Here is a 21,686-nt window from a genome sequence, read left to right as displayed (position 1 = left end):
TTTTCAGCTCTTCCCCGGAGGGTGGGGAAAAGGGCTTGAGGGCACCCCACAGGGAGGAATTTCCAAGTGCTCCTTTCTGGGTTCAAAGGAGGTTTTGTTGCATTTGCGTGGTGGCAGCGTTTACAAAGCCAAGGTCAGAGAAATCTTTAACCTTGGGAGTTTAATGCAAGCCTGGAACAGCAAGTATTATTTTTTAAAATCCTTGCAGGCCCCATTTCTGCACTCAAAGTGACAGTTGGGATTCAGCTTTGACGTGGTCATGAGTAACAAAAGGTTAGCAAATCCGCTCATTCAAGAGGCAACTATCACATGCTCTGCTTCCCACATTTCCCCTGACATATCAACATTAGCTCTGTCTTATCCCATTTGAGTTTTATTTCCAGTATAATAAAACCTTTATGGTATGTTTATTCAAAATAAGCAGCCATTTAAAAATAGAAAGTGTGAGAGGATATTCAATGACTACCAATGGCCAGAAGTTTCATTTTATGTCTCATCTGAAAGATGACAATGAAGATTGGAAATACCATTCTTGCACTAACATATATATAATATGGATCAAAATTACCACTTTCCTGGGATTTCCTTTTATTGACTTAAATAACAACCATAAATTTCAACCTGAGCTTGTTTTCTAAGTTTGTTCTCTTCATGACCATTCTGTCCCACCTTCTAATAGCCCTGTGTCTCAGAGAAGTGCAAGCCTTGCTTTGGAAATAATAGGATTTCCTTGTCTGGCTGCCAAATTGGTCAGCAGAGTAGCTCTCCATTTCTGTGCAGGTTCCTAGAACCTGTGATCCTGTTACAACAAAGTGACACTTCATACTACACTGATGTATTGATTCAGTACTGGCTAGGAGAGGAGAATACTAACAACTGAAACATCAACTTCAGTTCCAGTAGCACACTGGTATTCCTTAGAAATTTTCCATTCAAGTAAATCTTGTCAAATCTCGCTCACTAAGATCATACATCTGGGTTATATGGTATGGATAACAGTAGGTGTGTGTATATATATGGTATGGTATAGCAGTGGGACTTCAGGCTTTGAACTGATCAAATGAGATTTGAATGTTTATAGTTGTGGAGGCAGGAAAGAAGTAGTAAAGAGAGGCATATATGTTTACAACAGAGGTCAGTGCTTTGTTATTTAAAACCCAGAAGTGACCCAGGAGAGTTAGAACTACTTTTGGGTATAGTGAGACCTACAGTATTAACTCTTCAAATGCTTTCCAACATAAGCTTCTTCTTCAGATGTGCATTTCCTCAATCATTTGACCATTGCAGGATCAGGCCCAGGTACCTTAGAGGAGTGGTTCTCAAACTTTTGTAGTGGTGACTCCTTTCATACAGCAAGCCTCTCGGAGTCACCCTCCTTATAAATTCAAAACACTTTTTTTTCATATATTTAGCACTATTATAAATGCTGGAAGTGAAGCAGGGTTTGGGGTGGAGGCTGACAGCTCACAACCCCCCACATATTAACCTTGCAACCCCCTGCCTGAGAAGTCACAACCCCCAGTATGAGAACCCCTGCTTTAGAAGATGTCAGTTGTCTAGCGTGCTCTGCCTTTGCTAGAACTAACACCGATGTTAATTTAGAATAGACTTCACAATTTAGAGCAAGAAATTCACAAATTATTATAATTAATAGACAAACCATGTGCTTTGAGATAAAGTGGCAGTAGTACCCAGCCAGTCCTAGAAATTGATGTACTTGCTTCTTTGAGGATGGAGGAGAGCACAACTCGAGAGCATGGACTTTGCTAATCAAAAGTCGGACCGTGTCCTTTCCCAATATGTACCCAAGGTACATGGTCTCATCCTTCCCGAGGTGACATTTAGCAGGGTTTGCCATCAGGCTGGCCTCCATTAGGGATAGTAGCACTGCGGTCACATGTTTCAAATGATTCTGCCAAACGACTATAGATCACCATGTCATCTAGGTATTATGACAGGGTTGGGCCAGATGGCTATAGGAGAGTAACAGAAGGCAGATATTTTAGCCACAGGCTAAGTAGGTCCCTTTTCCCTGGGTAAGATAACAGGAAAGGTTCCAGAACAATCAGGAACCTTCTGGAGACAATTAAGACAGACAGGCTGATTAGAACACCTGCAGCCAATCAAGAAGCTGCTAGAATCAATTAAGGTAGGCTAATCAGGGCATCTGGGTTTTAAAAAGGAGCTCACTTCAGTTTGTGGTGTGAGGAGCTGGGAGCAAGAGGCACTGAGAGTGAGAACACAGATTGTTGGAGGACTGAGGTGTACAAGTATTATCAGACACCAGGAGGAAGGTCCTGTGGTGAGAATAAAGAAGGTGTTGGGAAGAGACCATGGGGAAGTAGCCCAGGGAGTTGTAGCTGTTGCACAGCTGTTCCAGAAGGCACTCTAGACAGCTGCATTCCACAGGTTCCTGGGCTGGAACCCGGAGTAGTTGGCGGGCCTGGGTTCCCCCCAAATCCTCCCAACTCCTGGTCAGACACAGGAGGAGTTGACCTGGACTGTGGGTTCAGAAAAATGGCTAAGCTGAGGGCTGCTGTGAAGCTCCAAGACGAGCAAATCCGCCAATAAGTGCAAGACCCACCAAGGTAGAGCAGGAACTTTGTCACAGTATGCAGCTGGAGAATTTGGTCCATTAGCTGCTGAAATGGGGCCAGGGTCCCATGCAAACTGAAGAGCATGATCTGGAACTGGAAAAGCCCAAAGGGAGTGGAGAAAGCTGTCTTTTCCTTGGACTCGGGTGTGAAGGGGGAATCTGCAATATCCTTTTGTTAAGTCTAGAGTGGTGATGTACTCTACCTTTCCTAGCTGGTTAAATAGCTCATCAACATGTGGCATCAGGTAGGCACTGAACTTTGATACTACATTCGACTTGAGGAAGTCGATGCAAAAGCAGGAGCTGTTAGCCCAAGACAGTTAAGACTAGGATTTATTTCACAGAAGATGAGCTATCTGCATCTATCAATGGTGTTTTAGTGTAGTTAGTATACCAAAACCAGTGGTGTTTATTGGGATACACAACAACAAACTAGGACTCCCTGTACTTAAGATAACACAAAGGATAACTGCTTGGCTGTTAACACAGATGACGATAACCCCCCAGAGCCCAAATCCTTACACAGTGAGGTTTTACAAGAATAGAAGAGAAGAACTATACCATGTCTTGCAGACACTGGAGAGGAAAACAGGAACACAGACAGGAGTCAAGACCTCAGGGAATGATCAGGAACAGAACAGGAATCGGAGTTCAGGAACCTCTGTGACAGGTAAGCAGTTCTTCAGTGGGATGTATTCTGCCTTCTACTCTTGACCTCAATACCCTGCATGCTGAATGCGGACACTACACTATGTGATGGTTAACAGGTGAGTGAGGGTATGTCCAAAAGAACCTTATTAGGTGTTACTGGTCCACCTTAGGTCTTATTCAGCTCTAGCTAACAGCAAGACTGGTTCTGTGGGAGGGCTTCTATTTCTCACTGGGATTACCTGCTTTCACAGCATCCAGAAACACAGAAATACCCGCCCCCCTGCACACACAAAGGGTCAAACACACCCTTATATACATTCCCTGTTGCTGGGCAGATTTCACTACCCTGTGACACTATCTTTCCCTCCTTTCCCTCTGCTTTGGACCTATGCTTGAAAAAGAGTGCCCAAAGATCTGAAGGAGAAGGGGTGCCAAGATGGTGGACAGTTTGTCCTTTTACCAACCCAAGATGGTGACTATGTACACATAATAAATTGAACCTTTTCTACCCAACAGAACTTCCATTGGGTTTAGGGACCAGTACCACAGGGCTTTCAGTCACTAAAATGACTCCTCAATCACCCCCAATGTTAGCACTGAGTGGAGTTCCAGTTTCATGGTCTCTTAGTTTCTGGGGAAAGGGGCGGGGGGTTTTCCGGGAATGCCCTGTTCCTTCTGAGTATGAGGACTTATCAGGTGAGCTCACCCTGGTCAGGTTGAGAAAATGGAAGAGAAGGCAATGATCAGTTGTTGTGCCTGACTTCTCTGCTCTGGGGTAAGATTGTCCCCAATATTGACCATCCCTGAGTTGAAGCCTTTGCAGCCTGCAGACCTAGTTCAGGCTTTTGTGGGTGGGGAGCTATTAGTAAGCTTTCCTGGGCTTTCCATGGTTTTTAAAGTTTCACATGGTAGATTTGTCATACCTTACAGTTGTCAGATTGCTTGATTTCATAGTTCACCTGCCCCACATATCGGATCACCTCGTAAGGTCCTTGCCAGCAAGCTAGGAACTTCAAACTGGGCAACAGCAGCAGCACTCAGTCAACCAGCTGAATCTCTTGGAGATCCACAGGTTTATTGTAAGCCACTTCTTGGGTATTTTGGGCATGTAGGAGGTTTTCCCTGGCAAATGAGCCTAGAGCCTCAAGTTTCTCCTGCAGGTTTAAGGCCTCGTTGTCAGCTCGGGATGGTTGCTTCTCTGACATTTCTCAAATGGGGTATAAAATCCCTCAGTTGCCTGCCATATAAAAGTTTTAATGTTGAGAAGCCAGTGGAAGACTGGGGTACTTCCTGGACCGCTAACAAGAAGGGTGGGAGTAGCTGGATGAAACTTCAGAGCATTATTTTTAGGGGCCTGTTAAAGTGCTCTACTAGACCATTCATTTGGGGGTGGTATACATATGTTTGTAGGGTCTTGATTTTTAGTAAACAGCAGAGTTGCTTGATCATCTGGTACATAAAGTTTGTTCCTTGATATGTCAAGATTTCCCAGGACTCCCTGACCTGGGCAAAGATATTCATAAGTTCCATAGCTACCCCTATGGTGTGTATGGAGTGTAACAACGCTGCTTCAGGGTAGTGGGTCACGTTGTCCACTACAAGAATGAACTGGTATCCAGCAGCACTTTTCTCCAGAAGGTCAACTATGTTGACTCCAATTCACTCAAAGGGGGAATCAACGGGGCTCTCTCAGCTTGCTGAGGTGTGGTGAGCTGGCACTCTGGGAAGGAGGCACAGAAATCTGCTATGTCTCTATAAACCCTTGTCCAAAAGAACTGGGCCAAAATCTGGGCTAGCATGTTTTCCTTTCCAATGTGCCCAGCAGCAGGTATGGCATGGGCGAGTAGCATAACCTCTTTCCCGTAGGGGCAGGGCACCAAGAGCTGATGTCAAACCTCTTTGGTCAGCTCATCTTTCTCTATGTGGTACACAGAGTCACCCTGAATCTCAAAGCGTAGGAACCATCCCGCTTGATGGGGTTCGGCAGTCTCCCCATTCACTGATGCCACTTGGGTGTATGTTCGACTCAGTGTGTCATCAGCCCGTTGCTCCTCCACAAAGTCAGAGGAGTGAGTCAGGATTTCCAATTCAGGTAATGGGGGAGGGGCTCCCATTCTAGCTGGGAGAGGGCCTGGTTTGGCACTGAGGACTGAGATGTCCCTTCACCAAGGTCAGCAACCTCCTGCACACCCACAATGGTCACAGCTTCAGGCTTGCCTGTGGTGTTCTGAACTGGAGTGCAAGTAAATGATTCGGGGCCTCTGCACTGGTGAATCCTGGTACCTCTTGGTCTTTGAGCCCTCCGGTGTTCTGGTAATTGGGGAGCCTGTCTACGCTCCTCAAGGGCCTGGAGTCCATGGATGGTTCTGTTCTTTAAGGACATTGGGCTCTTGGTCACTGCTGACCCCTGGGGGGCGAGGTGTCCTCCCAGGGAACTTGGAAACTAAGTAATTCTCAATAGGCTGGATGACATCTATCATGGTTTCAGGATGGTGCTGCTACCCACTCTTTTCCCCCAGAGGGCAGGATCTGGGCAAACTGCTCTAGTAGGATCAGAATCAGCGACCTGTGCCCCCATCTTTGCTTCTGGTTTGAGCCATCTCCAGCATGAATCCTACAGTTACTGGGTGGCCATGTGGTGTCAGGCCCCCAGCAGGTACCGCTCCCCCTGGAAGCATTGCCAGAATGTCTCTTCCCAGATATCTAGGGCATTGAGAATCGCTGCCTTGATCTGGGCATATTCCTGGGTGGTGGCAGGGTCTAAAGCTTGATATGTGGTCTGTACTACCCCAGTTAAGTACAGGGACAGCACTGCAGCCCATCGGTCTCAGGGCTACTGAGCTACTGTGGCCACCCACTCAAAAGTCAGTAAGCCCTGATCTACACTGGGGGTGGGTGGGGGTTGACCTGAGATATGCAACTTCAACTACGCAAATAGCCTAGCTGAAATCGGCATATCTTCGGTTGACTTACCTGGCCGTGAGGACTGCAGCGAATCAACCGCTGCTGCTCCCCTATTGACTTCACTTTTGCATCTCATGAGCTGGTGTTCCGGACTTGATGGGGAGTGCAGTCGGGGATCAATTTATTGCATCTAGATGAGACACGATAAATCGATCCCAGATAGACCGATCACTACCTGCTGATCCAGCAGGTAGTGAAGACCTGCCCTAAGAAAGCCTCCAGAACATCATCAGGCCCCATCTTGGCAAACCTGATAGGGGCAGTGTTAGGCAGCTCTGCTTGAGCAGCAGGTCACAATATGAAGGCCACCTGTTGGACCAGCTGCTGCTGTTGTTGGGCTGCCAATTCGTGAATTAACTGCTACTGCTGCATGACCATCTGCTGCAGGAGTTGCTGCTGTTGCTCGTGGGAGTTTTGTTCAGCCATTCATTTCAAACTCCATTCTAGGGTTTGTCCTCTTGTTTTTTGTTTTTGTTTTTTAAATTCCCTTCAGCAGGGACTAGGGCGATCCCACATTCTCCACCACTTGTGATAAAGCCTTCAGTGGCCAGGCAGCCTAGTGGCTGGATCATTGATAAGGGGGATTGGGGAAGACTGTAAGGGGACCTTGCATAATCACAGGTTTCAGAGTAGCAGCCGTGTTAGTCTGTATTCGCAAAAAGAAAAGGAGTACTTGTGGCACCTTAGAGACTAACAAATTTATTAGAGCATAAGCTTTCGTGAGCTACAGCTCACTTCATCGGATGCATTTCGGAAATGCATCCGATGAAGTGAGCTGTAGCTCACGAAAGCTTATGCTCTAATAAATTTGTTAGTCTCTAAGGTGCCACAAGTACTCCTTTTCTTTTTGTAAGGGGACCTGACTCCTTCCTCTCTACAGGTTCTGGCTCAGGGTCCTGTGTCACTCAAACCCCTAAACAGGGAGATGGATCTTTCTCCCAGCCAGGTGGTGGGAGTCAGGACCTGTTTTCCTGGGCTGCTTCCTATCAAAGTCCTTTTAGTTTGGGGTGGGGCCCCTCTGGGCCAGTTACCGCACAGTCAGGGTGTACCCTACAAGCTCCCCTTTGCAGGGGAACATTTACTTGCCTCCAGTTGCGTTGGCTGGCAGGTTGCCAGTCCATACTTTCAGGCAGGCAAACAGAGAGCTCCTGTCTCCCCACCAGTCAGCCCCTAACTAAGCCAGGCTCCCTTCTTTTCTCCCTCCTCCAAGCCTGGTATTGGCTGCAGTATAGTGGGGTTGGGCTAGCTGAAGCCACGGTTTCCCTTAACCCCTGCTATGCCAGGCAGTAGTTTCTCTGCTCCTTCACAACATCTTAAGTTTAAGAGCATATTTCTGTCTGAATTATTGTACCAGCTATTCTTCCAAGTAACACAAGATTACAGGAGGAAAATCTCTATTCTTTCAATTTATTTACTTTGTGAATTTAATAGCAGTTGCAATATAGATGGTTTTACTGTTTTTCCTATAAAAATAGTGCAATGTCTTTTTTGTAGACTTATTTTTGACTATGAAGCAAAGTAACATGTTTGACTACATAACTGCCAAACAACAGACTAGATTAAAGTTGGTTGAACTGAAGGCTGGTTTGTTGTTCTGAATGTGTGTGTTTGTATGTAGCTATTTGCCTCCAAAGTATCTCCTTTCAGCTCCTTCAGCTCTTAGGGCTATCAGTCAGATGAACAGAGAAAAGACCAGCGGCGTTCAGAAAAATTAAGAGGGCTCTTCAGCTTCCAGCCATTAGATCTTGATACTTTTGTCAGCTAAACTGAAGTTGAACAGGTTAAGGTAGGCTCAACTTTTTAACAGGGAGGGTAATTAACCATTGAACAACTCACCAGGGGCTGTAGTGGATTCTGCATCACTGAAAAAGAAAAACATCCAATCTTGACATTGGACAAAAAGACATGTTGTAGTTCAAACAGGAATTAATTCAGGGAAGTCTTAAGTCCTGGGATACACAGGACATCAGAGTAGATGATCACAGTGCTCCCTTCGGGTCTTATACTCTAAGAAAACTACACAGCTCAGACTGATGTACTCTTAGGTTATTGGAGTTGCAAAGAATCCATATATTTAGAAGTCTCTCAACAACCCATGGCTGGGCCAGCCCTGCATCAAGAAGTCTTTATGAGAAAGCTCCTTAATAGTTGCTCAGTATCACACTGGCACTCACTCCAAGAGAAGTGCAAGCCTCCGTGAAGTACATTAATGGTCATAAAAGCCTCACTGGGGGTCCCTTTGATTGGACAAATGTATTTTTGGTCTATGTGGATCCTGTATCTGACAGAATGTGAATTAAGGCCTTTCAGGCTCCTCAAGCCTCTGAAGGCCAAGACCATCAAGCTACCCCCAGCCCTAGATAACACATTGACTCTGAGAAAGTTTATTTCTGTCCTTTTTGGAGGACTGGGAGCTCCCTTTTAGTACTCCATTGACTTAAGTAAATCACAGCAGCACTCCAACAATTCAGGGACCAGTGCTACGGTATTTTAGAAGCATTTTGTTTGCCTAACCACACTCCAGACATATTTATAATAGTCCCAAGAAGTCCCCCTGGTTCCTTCTGCAGCACTTAGCTATGCACTAGCAACAATGCTTCATTGTTAGAAAGGAATCCCTTTGTGGAAGCAAAGGTGGAAGATGACCCCGAGGAGAGAAGGATGAGAGAGTGTTTACAGATTCTTTACAATTATCTCTCTGTGTAAGAACCAAGGACAAAAAGAATGGATGGCTCAGGGAGATGAGAGGTTGTGAATCTGTATTTGATTTATTTTCTCTCTTTTTCAGAACACACTACTGAAGATAATTGAGTTTAGCAGAACATATCTACACAGAATTATGAATCTATTTTCTGTAAATAATATTTCTGAACAATTCTAGTTATGAGAAAGTTGTTAAAAAAAATCTGCTATGACACAAGCTAAAAATGAGAAACAACTGCTCCTCTGCAGGCTGCCTCAATAACAAAACCCAGTAAAAGAAAGGTTGATCTTCACTGCAGAGTTAACTTGGATGATTAGCACCTGGATTATCCTACCCCGGTGAAAACAGCTATGCTGCAAAGCCAGTAACTGGGTCCACACCAGTAATATATGTACTGCTTGTGGCACATTCCATGGTTCTTTTTGCTGCAGTCAACTGTATCACTCTGATTCTTTCCCAGTGAATTGTAAGCAAATTCATCTGTCCTTCTGGGCACACAAGGGGAAGGCACTGGAGGCCTATCTGCACTCAAATAGTTTAGCCTGCATCCTCACTTCAAAGTGAGCAGATTACCAGGCCAAGTGTAAGCAAAATTTGGGTTTTAACCTAGACCCCAGGACATGCCAGACAGTTCCGGGTAAAGTATTATCACAGTCAGGCCATTTGTGTGTGTGAACAGGAGCTGGGTTAGGAGCAACATCGGAATAAGTGCCCAAGTTAACTCTGCAGTGAAGACAAGACTGGACAGTGTAATTTTGACATAATATGAAACAAATTTTCTACTTTCCTTAGTTGTTTAGGCAATAATGAAGGGACAAAACTTGGTCCAAGACCATAACCTAAGGGGTTGAGAACTTAGAAGTCCACAAAGGTAAAAGCGAATGGAACCCTTTCGTCCCCAGTTACAAAGTGAGACACTCGGTAGCCACTTCTGATGCCTCACTGCTATGGTGAACCTTGTAGCTGCTGTACACCCCAAGGGAGTGGAGGGTGGAGTTGGGCAACCTGGTTATCTGGTGAATCCCCAAGAATATCCATTGCCCTTACTCTTCCCACATCCTGTCGCCAGAGCACATATCTTAATGGAGGCTCAGGGAACCCCACAGAATTGTGTTCCACAGCAAACAAAGGGATTTATTCCGCCTTCAAGGGATTTCTACATCATCTTCTCCCCTCCTTCACAGGGGACATGATTTTGCACTGTTGCACTCTGCTTCTTCTGTGTCCATGCTGGTGGCACCCAGATTTGCTGTGAAGTGAATATTTCACAACTAATTCAGATTCTGGTGAACTCAGATTGCTGAAATACCTGCTGATGAATGTGCAAAATGGCTGACTGAAAAGCCACCTGCAGTGGGTGGAGTGAGGAGACTAGTATTATTTATGCAGCACAGTTCATGTACACAACACTAAACAATAAATGAAATGTAACAAATATCCAAAATATCCCTGCTGTCAAAACTATGCAGTCTGTAGACACAAACACACACAAAATAGAGGGAGAGTATTCTAGCAGGAATGCTTCACAGAATATAGAATTATTCTAAAATTTCCTAAGCTCTCAATACCAGATAAATCACTTACTTGTACAAGTTAAAACTGACCACTTGAGTTCAGGTAGAAGAGCAGTGGCACTTGAATTGTGATGCTGAAAAATATAAATACAACATTTTTAGAGGGTAAATCCTGAATATGGAATAGGAACAACCAGCTAGATTTGTCTCAACTGTTTTAGGCCCAAGATATACATAAACACATACTTAACCTCACATACATGAATAGTTCTATTGAAGTCATTGAGATTACTTTTTTGTTTGTGTAACCCTTCTGCCAGGTGGAGCTGGCAGCAACCAGGACTGATTTCAATAACTAGGAGTTCCTTTTAACAATATAACACTGAACTGGTTCAAGCTCCCATCCAGTAACCTGTGAAAATTACACACAACCCCTGGGCAGAAGCAATATTTCCCTGTCGCTGGCAGGTGGGATTGAACCTGTGACTCCTAGAGCTTAGTGCATGAGCCTTTACTGCATGAGCTAAAAAATCAACTGGCTGTTAGTTAAGTCTATAGAGCAAACTCATTAATCTCTCTCTCTAAGTGGTCTGAGTGCCACTAGATGGGACAGAACACCATACCCAGAAGGTTTGTGGGTTATACAAGCACAGAGTCTGAGTGTAGAAAAGAAACTTTTAATGAAAGAAGGGAAGTCACCTGACATTAACTAGGGAAAATGCCACAAGCAGGATTCATAATCATTAAACTATGAGCCGACACCCACCCCAAAGTGTGTGGGGCAGTGTCTTTTTCATCAGATTCTTGAGTCCAAACACCAAAGTTTCTGTAGTGTGCCTGCCCCCTTTACACCCCATTCACAGTTGTTGTCCCTGGTCAGTGAAGACCCAGAGTTCAGAGGTACATCTGCATGAATTCTCCTCTCTTCATGAGCGTGTGCGGGGGGTAAAAGCCCCTCTGCTGTCCGGGCTCTTGCTGGCCACTTCCACCATCTGCTCCTGCCGGCTGCCTGTTCGCTGCTCCCACCATCTGCTTACCACTCTCACTGGCTGCGCCTACCAGACACCTGCTCACCTGCTGTGACATCTGCAGGGCAATCTCTTAGTGAGTTTTCGCTCTTAGCAGGCTGGGCGGAAACTCAGTCCCACCACAACTGATTACAGCTCCCATTGAGCATTTAAAATAACAAAGAGGCTCCTAATGAAGCCTATTTCACCCTTTCTTTAAACAGTGGGGAGGAACAAGTTAAACCAGACCGGGGGGACAGTCCACATCTCCTGACTGGGACACCTGTCCAGCCCCTCTTACTTTTACAGGGCTCTGGCATTCGAGCCCCTGGCTTAATGAGGTTCTTTCAGCAGAGGGTGACCCTCCTCATTTGGAACAGGTTAAGCACAGTCCTGATTCCCTGTATTCATACAGTAATGCCAACAACATTGGTAACCACATTTCACTCCCCTGCATTCAGTACTAAATTGATTTGTAACCCAACACCAGCCAAAGTTGATTATTTTGAGCAACGCTGCTCTATCTGCTGGATATCTAAGCAGAGTAGGTGTGTTCATGTAAATACAGTTTGTTCCTGAAGTCTCTCCCCCTTCCAGCTACCTGTCAGGGGAGAATTCATTCAGTTCATGTAGACCCTGCTTACATCTATGATTAGGCACATGCTTAAGCAGCTTGCTAAATCAGGGCCTTAATTTGGTTTGGGAATTATACTTTGAAGGCTTCATCCTTTGCTCATTGAAATCTATGGTAATGCTCCCATTAATTTCAATGGTGCAGGATCAGGCTGCGAATGGTTAGGAAGTATAAGAATTTAATAAAATGCTCAGTGGCAAGATTCTCTCTCTCTTTCTTTCTCTCGCTCACTCTCTCTCATACACCCCTCCTCCTTTTTCTTCCCTAAAACAAAAACTGAATCCAAGATCTGAAGTGCTTTAATGTGATTTTTCTATCATATGCCTTGAGGTATGAATGATATTGTGTTAGCTGGATATGCACTTAGACTAGACACTTGTGCCACTTAGCACTCCAGTATTAGGGGGTCTCTCTCTGCATTCACTCAGATTTTTGTTTGTTCTCTCAAGTGGAAAGAGAGTTTTTACAAATACCAATGAGATAATAGATAATAAGCTCCATGGTCCTGTGTCACACTGCCACATTTTTTGTACTTCTGTAAAGCCTTTTACTTGGTATTGCACAATATTTGAATTTTAAAAAACCGCAATATAAAATTAAGATAGTACACATTAAAGGGATTAAAACTGGCTAACTGAGAGGTCTCTAGATGTAATTGTAAATGGGGAATCATCATCAAGTCTGTGTGTTTCCTGTGCGGTTCCGCAGCGATCAATTCATAGCCCGATGCTATTTAATATTTTTATGAATGACCTGGAAGAAAACATAAAACCATCACTGACACAAAAATTAGGGTAGAGGTAAATAATGAAGAGGGCAGCTAAGTGATTCAAAGAGAACTGGGTCACTTGGTAATCTTGGTCCAAGCAAACAATATGTGTTTTAATACAGGTAAACGTAAATATATATATATCTAGGACCAAAGAATACTTATAGGATGAGGGACTCTACCCTGGGAAGAAGTGACTCTGAAAAAGATTTGGGTGTCCTGATGCATAATCAGCTGAACATGAGATCCCAATGTAGCACAGTGGCCAAAAGAGCTAACATGATTCTGAGATGCATAAACGGGAAAATCTTGAATAGAAGTAGAGAGGTTATTTTACCTTTGTATTAGGTACTGATGTGACCCATGGTTGAATGGGTCCAGTTCTGTGTCCTTGTTCCATAACACAATGTCTTTGTCCCCATCTACCATCAAGATAGATGAGGTTAGCTGCTGTGCTCTCATTTCATTCTTAAGGTTCCTAAATGTATTTTCTCTGTTGGTGTCCCCTGAGCCCATGCCCTGAATTGCAGTGCTACTGAAGCATAATCTTGATCCCAAAATATTTCTGGGATTTAAAAATTGGATTATTAGGTAATTGGGTAACTGCGGGAGGGGACATAAGTGACTTTCAGGTAAGAGAAAATTTTAATTGAATTATATTATCAATGGAACAGCATGACATATTTTGACAAATAGCCATATCCTCTGTTTTGGAAAGTTGTATGGCCCAGAAAGTGATTAAACAATCATTTTCTTAATCAAGCAAGTTGATCTGCTGCTGGGAGGTGCAAGCCAGTAGGAGAGAATGTGAGAAATTCCTTGTTATACTTAAGAATGCCTAATAGTAAATTAAATTTGTCTATTCTTTTGACCTTGGTAGTTGAAAGAAAAACTCCCATATTGTAGCAAGGAAACTAGATTCCCCCCCCCAAAATCTGGCAGATTAAAAGTGACACTAAGTGGTTTGTCCACACCTATTAATACAAATCAGTTAAACTATAGTAATAGTATTGGATTCAGTAAATGCTAGAGAAAGTTTTATCTTACCATTTTCAGAATATTGCAAAGAACTTGCTCTATTCCCATTTTTAAGTTCTACTATATTCAACTAGGAATACAAATAATCACGCTCACTTATGAGTTTGTTTAACTCACATAAACCACTTGATTAAAAAAAAGGCAATGTATTGAAGAGATTAGGTGCGAAAAGAGTACTGAAAATCCTCTTAACTGACTATGGTAATTTAGATGACCAGTAGATACCTGTTACCTTGCCTTTTTCTTGTTCATTTTTTAATTTTTAGTTACACATCCCCTCAGCTCTTAGTTGCTCACTTCTTATGTGGAAATTCTCTAATTGTGTTTTAGAGTTTGTTCAGTGTATTGAGATACTCTGAATGGTATATAAAGCCAAACATTAAAACAATAAGAAATACATTACTATATAGAATATTATCATATGATGAATAGAACTGGAGGAATAAGATTGTGTTTCAGAAGCGACCCAGTTCAGTGAAAAGAAAAGGAGTAAATGTGGCACCTTAGAGTCTAACAAATTTATTTGAGCATAAGCTTTCGTGAGCTACAGCTCACTTCATCGGATGCATTTGGTGGAAAATACAGAGGGGAGATTGATATACACACACAGAGAACATGAAACAATGGGTTTTATCATACACACTGTAAGAAGAAAAGGAGTACTTTTGGCACCTTAGAGACTAACAAATTTATTAGAGCATAAGCTTTCGTGAGCTACAGCGCACTTCATCGGATGCCTTTATGATGCCCATCTGTTTGCATTTGGAGAGGAAGATGATGTCTGTCTGTATCTGTACAAGTTTTTTCATGAAGTTGACAGATTTCCACTCTATACAGCTAAATTCAGTGCCTTCATAATGACAGGTTTCAGAGTAGCAACCGTGATAGTCTGTATTCTCAAAAAGAAAAGGAGTACTTGTGGCACCTTAGAGACTAACAAATTTATTAGAGCATAAGCTTTCATGAGCTACAGCTCACTTCATCGGATGCCTGTAAGGAGAGTGATTACTTAAGATGAGCCATCACCAGCAGCAGGGGGGGAGGGAGGAAAACCTTTCATGGTGACAAGCAAGGTAGGCTATTTCCAGCAGTTAACAAGAACATCTGAGGAACAGTGGGGGGTGGGGTGGGGTTGGGGGGAGAAATAACATGGGGAAATAGTTTTACTTTGTGTAATGACTCATCCATTCCCAGTCTCTATTCAAGCCTAAGTTAATTGTATCCAGTTTGCAAATTAATTCCAATTCCACAGTCTCTCGTTGGAGTCTGTTTTTGATTTTTTTTTGTTGAAGAATAGCCACCCTCAGGTCTGTAATCGAGTGACCAGAGAGACTGAAGTGTTCTCCAATTGGTTTTTGAATGTTATAATTCTTGACGTCTGATTTGTGTCCATTTATTCTTTTACGTAGAGACTGTCCAGTTTGACCAATGTACATGGCAGAGGGGCATTGCTGGCACATGATGGCATATATCACATTGGTAGATGCACAGGTGAACGAGCCTCTGTAAGTGTGGCTGATGTGATTAGGCCCTATGATGGTGTCCCCTGAACAGATATGTGGGCAGAGTTGGCAACGGGCTTTGTTGCAAGGATAGGTTCCTGGGTTAGTGGTTCTGTTGTGTGGTGTGTGGTTGCTGGTGAGTATTTGCTTCAGATTGGGGGGCTGTCTGTAAGCAAGGACTGGCCTGTCTCCCAAGATCTGTGAGAGTGATGGGTCGTCCTTCAGGATGGGTATAAATCCTTGATGATGCGTTGGAGAGGTTTTAGTGGGGGCTGAAGGTGATGGCTAGTGGCGTTCTGTTATTTTCTTTGTTGGGCCTATCCTGTAGTAGGTGACTTCTGGGTACTCTTCTGGCTCTGTCAATCTGTTTCTTCACTTCAGCAGGTGGGTATCGTAGTTGTAGGAATGCATGATAGAGATCTTGTAGGTGTTTGTCTCTGTCTGAGGGGTTGGAGCAAATGCCGTTATCTTGTAGAGCTTGGCTGTAGACAATGGATCGTGTGGTATGATCTGGATGAAAGCTAGAAGCATGTAGGTAGGAATAGCGGTTAGTAGGTTTCCGATATAGGTGGTGTTTATGTGACTATTGCTTATTAGCACCATAGTGTCCAGGAAGTGGATCTCTTGTGTGGACTGGTCCAGGCTGAGGTTGATGGTGGGATGGAAATTGTTGAAATCCTGGTGGAATTCCTCAAGGGCTTCTTTTCCATGGGTCCAGATGATGAAGATGTCATCAATGTAGCGCAAGTAGAGTAGGGGCATTAGGAGATGAGAGCTGAGGAAGCGTTGTTCTAAGTCAGCCATAAAAATGTTGGCATACTGTGGGGCCATGCGGGTACCCATCGCAGTGCTGCTGATTTGAAGGTATACATTGTCCCCAAATGTGAAATAGTTATGGGTCAGGACAAAGTCACAAAGTTCAGCCACCAGGTTAGCCGTGACATTATCGGGGATAGTGTTCCTGACGGCTTGTAGTCTATCTTTGTGTGGAATGATGGTGTAGATGGCTTCTACATCCATAGTGGCTAGGATGGTGTTTTTAGGAAGATCACCAATGGATCACCAATGGTCTAATCACATCAGCCACACTATCAGAGGCTCATTCACCTACGCATCTACCAATGTGATATATGCCATCATGTGCCAGCAATGCCCCTCTGCCATGTACATTGGTCAAACTGGACAGTCTCTACGTAAAAGAATAAATGGACACAAATCAGACATCAAGAATTATAACATTCAAAAACCAATTGGAGAACACTTCAGTCTCTCTGGTCACTCGATTACAGACCTGAGGGTGGCTATTCTTCAACAAAAAAAATTCAAAAACAGACTCCAACGAGAGACTGTGGAATTGGAATTAATTTGCAAACTGGATACAATTAACTTAGGCTTGAATAGAGACTGGGAATGGATGAGTCATTACACAAAGTAAAACTATTTCCCCATATTATTTCTCCCCCCACCCCACCCCACCCCCCACTGTTCCTCAGATGTTCTTGTTAACTGCTGGAAATAGCCTACCTTGCTTGTCACCATGAAAGGTTTTCCTCCCTCCCCCCCCTGCTGCCGGTGATGACTCATCTTAAGTGATCACTCTCCTTACAGTGTGTATGATAAAACCCATTGTTTCATGTTCTCTGTGTGTGTATATCAATCTCCCCTCTGTATTTTCCACCAAATGCATCCGATGAAGGGATCTGTAGCTCATGAAAGCTTATGCTCAAATAAATTTGTTAGTCTCTAAGGTGCCACAGGTACTCCTTTTATTTTTGCGAATACAGACTAACACGGCTGCTACTCTGATATCAGTTCAGTGAGGTACTGTGGCATATTTGAAGATTCCACCCTTGCAAGGTTTCACAAGACTGTTATATTGAAATGTGCTGGACATCACAGGCAGCAGAAACAGTAATATAACTTTCTGCCTATAAATGTTACAAGAATACATATGGGGGAAAGTTACCAAACTTCTCCCAATAAGTAAAAAAAAAAAATCAGTGAGAAGAGTAATTATTGGCTAAATAACCAACTCCAGAAGAGTACTGTCCCCTGGGGGGAACTGCATCTACTGGTTCAAACTGGGTTCAAGAAGCCCAAGAACTGGCTGGGAAATTTCTGATTTTGATGCAAAGATCACAAAACCCCATTGGAAGGGTTTTAAGGACTGAAAACCTAATAGGGTCTTGATGTGAAAGAAAGGTGACACCTAGTAACCTAGCATGTGTGTAGATGGTTTATTGTTTTATATGTTTTCTTTGTAATGCTTTTGTTCTCAGTGATCTATGAAAGCTGGCTGATCATTGGTAATCCTGTCTTTGCACCAGAGAGAGAGCAGGGCATCAATCACTGTACCAAAGTCAGACCTGCAATGATAAACATAGTGGATTGCAAGGGGTCTACAAGCTTAACTTCCAAGTCTAGAGGGAGAGGAATGGCTGGAAGCCTGATACTTGAAGAGGTACCATGAAGGGCCACAGCGAGGACAGGGATGCAGTTAATACTGGAAGTGTGACAGGTACCAGGGATCCTATTAATGTAAACTCAGTGCAAGCAACATTGGCCACTCAGCATACTTGATAAAGATTGCTGTCCTACCACATCAATTATTGCTAGTGAATCAGGTAGTTTTGATGAAAAATATTTCACATTTTTCAGTGACTTAACTTTGCATTAACACCTATATATAAGGGTGATTACATTTTTCACATATAAAACCCATTTGTTCCAACGTTTGTTCCATTTGTTCACATGAAAACACCAGCATTCATGTCTGTCAACTGAGCATGCAGGTATGTTAGTGTACCTACAGCAGTGGAACCTGGTCTGAGGCCTCAAAGCGGGGAGGCAACAGGCCTAAGAAGAGGGATGGTTTGAGCACAGGTCTGGAAGTCAAGAGTCCTAAACTCTAAACCTAGTTCTAGTTAGCTCATTCTGTGCCTTAGGTAGATCAATTAACCTACCTGCTTTACTTCTTTCTGTAAGACTGAGATAATAATAATAATTATTATTTTAAATAATATAATAATAAAATAAATAATAATTTTCTGCCTCCCAGTGCTTTTGAAAGGATTAATTAATGTTTGTGAAGTGCTTCAAAGATGAAAAGATACATATTATTTATTAAAAACAAGCATATTAATAAGGGTTAGCTCAGAGTCTGATCAAGCTTTATTTATTGTAATGATAATTTCCTAGTCAAGCTAACTGAAAGATAAAAATTCTGTTTGGCAGCAATTTCTAAAGTATATGCATGCCCCACTCTCATCCTGGTACTTAGAATACTTACCTGGGATGTGTATGATCCAGGTTAAAATCCCTCCTCTGTCAGATTTTTCTGTTTCAAAACAAGCAAAGTAGAGACTGGAACTTGGGCCTTCTGCATCCCAGGCTGGTACTATGACCACCCAGCTACACAATCAGTCTCCCCTTAGCTAACCCACAAGAAAGCCATCCTAAGGAAAGTTTCTTGCCCACATTTCCAGGGTACATTTCAGCTCTGATGAAACAGTTTATTTCACCAAAATTTCTTTTTGGATAAGATGTTCTAAACAGCGCTATTTCCCAGATATCTTTTACTTAGGAGTGGACTCTGTGGCTAACTAGCAGACAGGGTCAACCTATTCATAAGAGAGGGAGTACTATCAGCATTCCAATGTGTTTTACTTACATTATACATTCCTCATTTTTACCAGGTCAGAACTGCACATATTTCTATTGAGCTTTCAGTAGACTGTTACTGAAGCAGTGCGTAAGAATGAGCTCTTCTTGAAAAATTTTCAAAAAGATTTAGCCACAAGCATAGTTTTTTTGAATGTCATGTATCTCACTTAACATTTACATTGAACCAGGCCAGGATGCCATTGTCCTAGGCACTGTACAAATATGCAATAGGTGACAACTTGTATGTATAACAAAAGAAATATTTCTCATGGATCTTACAGAAGGGAGTCTCCATTCTATGTTTATGGGGCCCTTGCTCCCCTCCACATCTGCCTATAGATATGAGCTTGTGCTTGTACAAGGTGAGAGTCTACCATATGACATATATAGTGACCTTTGATGGAAAGGTCAGCATTCAAATCTGGATTCCCACTCTCTCCCCAGTTTTCAGTAGCTTCTCATGAATGAGCTTGCCAAAATTTCCAGATTCTAACTCACTGGCAGTTAACTCTCTCCATCTGTCACTCATTCACCCATCCATGTAAAAGTGTTTGCATGGAGGAGTTTTGCAAGCACAATAAGTGCATGTGTATTCTCTTGAGTGTACCCACCTGCATGCACATTCAAAAATTGGATCAGAATATCATACATTAGCTCATTCCTCTTTGATATTACCAACTCCTGCCAGTATTATTCAGATGTGATTTCACTGACATTAAAGGAAAAGATTTTTCCCTCATACACTGTTGCCATATGTAAATGAGAGTTTAATAGAGCTGTGACAATTCAAAAGGCCTTCATTTTAATCTTTCATATTATTCCATTATGATTTTGCTCTCTGACCTTCATAATTTTTCTTTTTTAAGTCTTAAGACTCTCTTTTCCTTAGGTATTACTTTTCTGTACTTTGTTAATCCTTAATTAGCATTTTAATTTTCAAAGCTACTTTCCTAGTATGTCTAAAAGTAATGGTTTGGAATCTATTGCTGGTAAGCAACAAACTATAATAAATTAAGCCAGCAGAATCAGTAAAGGGATTTTAAAAGAAAAAAATAGCTTAGATTTCTAAAGATAAATATTGTCCTTTAAATTAATGGAGCAATGCTGAACACTAAAATATAGTCCTAGTTCGTATAAAAAGTATTTACTATTATTATATGACAACTCTCCCCTCCTATTTTTTTTAGACTCAGATACCAAATATCAGGCTTTAAGTATAAACAGGGTTGAATGTCCTGACCCTACCATGTGCTGCCTATGGAGTCACCCAAGAGGTGTGTGTGTGTATCTGCAGTATTGAGCCCAATTTGGGAACTTCACAACACTGGTGGAATGCCATCAGCCATGGTCACTCTGGCTGGTACAATGGTCCTCAGTAGACTAATCTGTTTATATCCATCAAACCATTCAACTACATACATCAAATATGTCACATCTTTCTGAAAATACATAGATGGGGAGCAGCCTTAAGCTACAGTCTATGTCTATACAGAGTATTTCAAAAGTGCCTAACACTGTAGTATCTAAGGTGTGAGACTATCCATTTGTGAGGCATTCATCATATCCTCATTGATCTTATCTCTGCTTCTCCACAATACCAAGACTTTTTTTTTTTAATTTCTCCCCTCCATCTTCTATTATCTCATTCTTAGTTTCTCCTTACCATGTACCATTCCTGTTGTTGCAGACAGGTCATATAAAAGTGAACATTATTAGGGAAAGATTTTTGCAAAAAGTTGGGTCTTGCATCTTGATCTCAGTCTTATTTAGGTATGCTCAGTCTAATCTCCTTCAGAAAGTAATTCCATAGGTAGGGTACAACTCCTGGAGAATGCTCTGCTCTCTATGTCCTTGGACTTCTCAAACTGCACCCTCCCTATCGAGCTCAGTTCTTTTAGTGGGTCATGGAGGATGAGGCTGTCTGAGAAAGCCAAGTCTTAACCCATTTAGAGTCTCATAGATTAGAACTAGGGTTTTGAATTCACTCTTGAAGAAAAGGGGAATCCAGTGGAGTACTAGAGTGATATGCCTATATTGGCCTTTGTTGCTTAGGAAGCATACTGCTGCTTGCTGCAATTTATCTGTGGCACTCACATTCATCTAACTGTGAAATGAGTTCCAATAGTCTAATCTGGAGGGGACAAAATAATGGATAGGCTGGATGGGAAATGGTTTTCCCATTCTGCATCAGATGAACCTGAGACCTGTCATAGTTTTTGAAAAAAAAAACAAAAAAACAAAAAACAAACCAAAAAACAGAAAGAGAACTACCAATCACCCCCAGGGTAGTCATGTGGTAAGGACGATCACCTGAGGTTAAAGAGATCCTGGTTCAAGTCTCTGCTTTGCCTGATTCAGGTCAAGGACTTGAACCTGCAACTCTCCTATATAGGTGCATGCCCTAACCTCTGGGCTATAGTCAGTCACTTTCTCAGTCTGGCCCAGTGAATAGTTATACAAAGTGGAACAGAGATTGCAAGAAACACACCAGCCAACAGCCTGCTGGTTAGAGCATTTGTCCAGGAAATAGTGCCCCAAGTTCAAAGTGAGTGCTTTAGCCACCAGTCTCCTGGCTGTTCTGGAGTGAGTGGTTCACTGTTTTAACCACAAATTCCATCATAGATCTGATAAACCTAACTGATGA

This window comes from Dermochelys coriacea, chromosome 5 (genome assembly GCF_009764565.3).
Source record: "Dermochelys coriacea isolate rDerCor1 chromosome 5, rDerCor1.pri.v4, whole genome shotgun sequence".
Classification (NCBI taxonomy): Eukaryota; Metazoa; Chordata; order Testudines; family Dermochelyidae; genus Dermochelys; species Dermochelys coriacea.
Note: the sequence above shows the minus strand (reverse complement) of the source record.